Here is a 5,806-nt window from a genome sequence, read left to right on the forward strand (position 1 = left end):
AGACGCGAACGCAGCATCCCATAGTTTTTAATTTACACATCCCCCTCGAACGTGCAGCGCACGGTACGAGCACATGTGAATGACCGAGGAGGACAAAGTTATGTTCTGCTATCAGTTGCCCCTTGATTAATATTCTGAGACTGCAGGCAAAACAGAGTTGAGGCAATCTGAAGATGAAATTGCAAAATTAAGACTGTAAACAGAAAGAGCGCTTAGCCATAACACACTCGCTTTCGTTCAGGTCAAATAAGCAAGAAGTCTGAGACAAGCAACAATTACAGATCCTCGCTATTTTTCTCAGTTCATCGTTACTGGTGGCGGGGGGCCGTCAGCCACTTGGCTACTTGAGGTCTGTGCTGCAGCTTTCTCCTGACTTCGCTTTAATTCCTGTTACTTCTGCTAGTATCAGCAATCATTAGAAATCTGAACACGTTCACTCCAACAGGGGTTTGGCAGAAAGTGGAAAGTTTAAAAATCTTCGCTCTCTACATGCCCATCCTTCCTCCCTTCTTTTAACGTGCAGCTTGTCACACAGGGAAGGATCATCACTATGCACGTCTGAGAAACATGCTAGGTTATGACTTCAGAATGGAGCAACGATGCATTTTCGCAACCTTCCCACACCACTCAACAAATTTTACTTATTAGTTATTGTGGCATTAAAAAAAGAGACTAACAAAACCAAAAGACCCCCCAAACAACACACAGAGCAAATTTCCAAAATCTTTCCACAACTGATTTTGGAATTCCAGGTTGAAGAATGAAAGGTGCAACATCAGCAAACCTCTCCTGGCATGAGGGCTGTAACCTCAACATCAGCAGTAAGTCAGCTGGAGTGAAGCTGCGCTCCTTAACTTTCATTTTAACAAATTAAGTTTGTTTTTCAAATTGCAGCTGTGTTAGGGGGAACAACCCTGAGACAGCCTGCATTTGTCCCGAAGTGCCCAAGTGGCTTTCTGAACCCTGCCTGCTAGCCATTTTTTCCAGCTGGAGCGTGGTAAGCAGCAAGGAGAGACAAAATCTCTGCTCTTCGACGGTTTCACTCCTATACCTTCCACTCTAAACCAAGAAGAAAATGTCATTCTCTTGCAGCTCACCTGAAGAACCTCCTGCTTTCTTACAAACATGAATTAACATCACATCTTTATGTTTCTTCTATGTGCCTATAAGTGGTGCAACAACAAAAGAATCCCCCACAAGCAGCAACTTTCTGCATTACTCCATGACACACCATGATTTATTCCTGTACTTCTAAAGAACTCTGTGTACCTGTCCAGCAGGATCAATAACTGGCTTCTCTTCAGGGGTAATCATTTTAACAGCATTAACTCTGAACAGACTATGTGTGTGCGTATCTTTAAACTGCTCATTGGATTTTCATTCTTGCCCTCAATGCTGCTTAACCTAGGAAAGCGCATTACTTCAGCGGCGTATCAGAAAAATCAATCAATCTTACCGTCCTTTTCAGGGTAGGAGTATTTCCCTACTAACCTTTAAGCCAAGCCTCTGTAGCTGGTCAGTTCAGCTTAACAGGCTTCGGTGACCCTTTTTGGAAACAGAGACCTAGTTCAGAAAAAGTTAGATGTGTAGTTTCTTAGAGAGACACCCTCGACTGATCAGTGTCAGCATCACCACAGATTTCTCCGTTGTGCAGAAACAAGATTAAAAATGTCTACGGGAACTATGCTACGGCTCTATAGGTTCATTAAAATAAACAGTAGTGACCCTGTTCAGAGTTCTCCAAGTGAAAGATAATAATTAATAGATCATTTCAACAGGGGACTTTTAGTCTGCTTCCGCACTCTGCTCAGGAGTTTGGCAGGTTTTTCAGGAAAGGAAATTTGCACAAAAGCTGCGTTTCCTTTTTGGTGGAAAATGGTATAAGATTTCTTACTTTCAAAGGTGTTTAAACCATGCATTATAAGGCTCTTATGCTGCAGTACATGGTAAAGAGCCTTAGACCGTGGAAAACAGCCTAGGAATTATAAATGCAAGCACATACCACAGGTACCCATTTTTGTGCTAAATCAGTAAGACATGGGTGGAAGAAATATTTAGCAATATGATGAAATAGAAGACAGACTGCAAACATCTAGACCAACTGCTGTTCTCAGGGAGCCTCCTTTGACTACAGCGCGTGTGTACGTAGGTTCTCGGTACACAGAGGTGATGGCCTACATTGCAAAATACATCCAGCCTGTACATATATGTAGGCCGTGACTCACTACAAAGGCAGCTATTCCCAATATTCAAAGACGTTTCATCAGAAGATATTTGCTAATTCCAATCTGTAAAAGCAGCAACAGATAAAGAAAGCACGAGGATTTATATAAAAAAAACAAAACCCAAAAACAAAACCCAAAACAGGGACAGGCCAATTTTAAAGATGAATAAAAAAATAATACCAAAACCCCAAACCACTAACTCCCTCTCAAATCTTTATCCTCATTTAAAAAGGCACAGCTAACAAGACAGAAGGACATGGCATTGTCCAAAAAACCCCACTATTTCCGAGATCAGAGGGCGCCCCCTGCGATCCACGACAAACTTTCTTAGGCTTTACACTAAATTTCAACAGGTCAACTCAGGCAGAAATTATCTTGGTAGGCTGGAAAGCAGTAATTAAAGGATTCTCATTTCTTATTCCAAATTATATGGGAAGCTTAAAACTTGCAAAATTATATTGTTGATGCCAGGATAAAAATCTTTATTAAGGACATCTGTGAACCCTAAGGTAGACTTTTTTCCTACTGTCTATAGGAAATGCAAATGCTTGCCTTTCTTTTGAACTTCTTTTTAAGGGTGGGTTTTAATTCTTCTGCCATGTCTCCAATATATGTACAATATATTATGCAATTTATTTTTAGCATGATCAATGTGGCTAAAATAAAAATATAAGAATTCATTCATACCTTTCAAGGCCAGCAAGACAATGCCACTTACTAGTGCCGGATTACTTCAAAACCTGCCTTCTGTCTGCTAAAACAGTGAAAGTTGCTAACTGGAGTTTAATTCCTGATTTCATTCCCTTAAATCGCCACAAAAAATTACCAAGTTTCATTCACACGCACAGGAGCCCTGGGAAAACGAGTGTTCCTTCTTCCCCTTGGAAGCTGGCAAGTGTTGTGCTATGAAAGACTGTTTAAATCTTAATGCCCACATCAAAACTTGCACAGTGACACTTCTGCTTTCAAATTTAAACTGTAACAGAGTGAAACCATCTTACAGTCATTAATTTTCAATGTACCTTTCTTCTACTTTTGAAATACTTGAAGATTTACTATATAGTCTAGAGAGGTACGGTACCTCTCAGTTCCAAACTGACAAGGTTGTTGCTAATGACGTTCATTTCTGAAAAGTCAAATGGCAATTCCAAATTGTTAAAGTAGCGCGTGATAAGGTTATCTATAATTACCCAGTAGAATATGTAGTGCCAGTCTCACTGTCTTTAACCTAAAAATATCTTCCTTCAAAGACATGGGGCTACTGGATCTAACAAGTACACATACCTCCACTAACCGGGATGCAGAAGATCACATCTGAGCTCAAGCTCTACAGGAGTCTTCTGCTCAGCAGTACATATTATGACAACCCCCCCCAAAAAAAAACCACAGAAAAAAAAGCCCATTAAAAAATAACATATTCAGACTGTAAGGACTGAGATCTGGAGAAGTTTTATAGTCGCTAAAACAGTAGAGCTCAAAGTTCAGAAGGAGATAAGATGTAAGAATAGAGTAGTAGTTTTCCATTAAGAATCACTTACATCACTGAGAGGGTGGTCGGGCGCTGGGCCAGGCTTCCCAGGGAAGTAAGTGGTCAGGGCACCAAGCCTGTCAGAGCTCCAGGAGCATCCGGACAACGCTCTTAGTCATATGGTTTAGTTTTAGGTAGTCCTGTGAGCAGCAGGGAGTTGGGCTTGATATTCCTTATGGGTCCCTTCCAACTTGAGATATTCTGTGATTCTATAATGTCTTCATCATAGTGTAGTACGTAATAGGCTGGATAAACTGCCAGTTCATTTTGTCATGAAAATGGGCAAACGTTTATGTAATTCACCTCTCATCCCTTGGGTAGCCACATCTCAGGTTTAAAGACCAAAACCAACACTAAAACCAGAACCTTGATCCATCTTCTATTTAGAAGTGAGATGTTCCTTTCTAGCAGGTAGAAAAAGTCTTGTTGAGCTACACGTTGTTTGTTTAAATACTGTTAGTCAATAGAAATATGAAACTATAAACTAAGCATTTAAACATTTTACGGCCCTGAGCTCAAGTTCCAAGAGTAAAAAAAAGTTTGACATTATTAGCAGCAAGTGCCTCTCTGCAAGTAGCATATTGTTTTATCGTATTCTCAAAGGCACTCTACCCATGTACTTTGCAAGTAATAACCAAACCAAAAAGTGCCAACAACATAAGCCCTGCACAAATAGAAGCAGCTCTGCGCAACAGCGTCTCTCTCAAACTCCTAAAAAAATGGTACTTGACCCCACTGACCGTCACACCATTGGTCATTATAATGCAAAGAAATAGGTAGCAAATTAAATATAATACCAAAATGCTAATCTTTTCAGCTCAGAGGTGAACTTGGTCTGTCACCTACATGGCTAAAACTAACTAAAACTGTCAAAGGGAAGCACTATCTTCTAAGCTGGATACCCTGAGCTCCACCTCCTCCTCTCTTCGATAAACTGAAAATAGCTATTACATGCTCAAGAGACAACGGGGCAGACACAAAAACATCCAGAAGGACCGCATTGTTGAGATATGAACTAATTTCACAGTGATAAAAGCCTAAATTCAGTTTAACGGACTCCTTTGGAAGTCCATAATTTAAGATTTGCTTGGGAATACGAGATGGGTGACAGTAACTTTTGATGTGCTCAGCAATACAAATTCGGCCACCTAAGAAGTCTCTGAGTTTTGTAAATAGGCGAGTCAATAATTCAGGCAGGCATGACAATACAAACCCAATAATCACGACACCTTTGTCCAGAAAGATAAATTAGTCTGAGATAATACAGTGAACAAACAAGCTCACACAGCTAATGCCTTTCATAAGGATAAGGCCCTGTCCGGTGGACTAGCAGTTTAAACTCCAGAAGAGATGCTGTCCTTTAAACTGCTGTCTTAGGATGCTGATCTCCTGGGTGTATGTTATTTCTGTTGCATTTTTAAGGGGGGAAATGCAATGTTAAACATTCAGTAAAACCTTGCCTTAGGCCACAGGATATTGGGGAGGTGGGGAAGAAAGGACAATTTAGGCCCACTTTCTAGGAGCTTTCAAATCAAGCCCAAGGCTTGTGTAATTTGTCTTTGCTCTTCTTGAAGGAAGCATTTTAGCAACAGAAACCAACCCCTTATCTACTAAGTACAGTAAAGCTGATACAAAAAATTAGGCTTAGTTTGTCAACAGAAGCAGAAAGTAATAAACACACTTGAATACATTCCTTAGGGTTGCGTAAACTCTGAGGAAGGTGTGCATGCCAACGCAAATTTAAGCAGAAGTCACAGCAAATCTCAACCTTGAATTTCCTGCTTTTTATAACACCCATTTTCCTTTTCTTGCTGAAATATGTACTTTATAAGATATCACACTGCAACACTTTAGACCAGCATGTCAGCTTTCAATATGTTTGTCCCAGGTAATGAGGAGAAACTGTTGACATCGTGTCACATTATGACAGACTGTTAAACTGGTTAGATAGTTTAATCTTCTTCCACAGAAAGGAAGTTCATAAATCTCAGAAGGGAAAAAATACAAGGTGTATCATCGCTATGAACTAAATAATAGAAAAAACTGTCCCAGA

This window comes from Phalacrocorax carbo, chromosome 25, assembly GCF_963921805.1.
Source record: "Phalacrocorax carbo chromosome 25, bPhaCar2.1, whole genome shotgun sequence".
Lineage (NCBI taxonomy): Eukaryota > Metazoa > Chordata > Aves > Suliformes > Phalacrocoracidae > Phalacrocorax > Phalacrocorax carbo.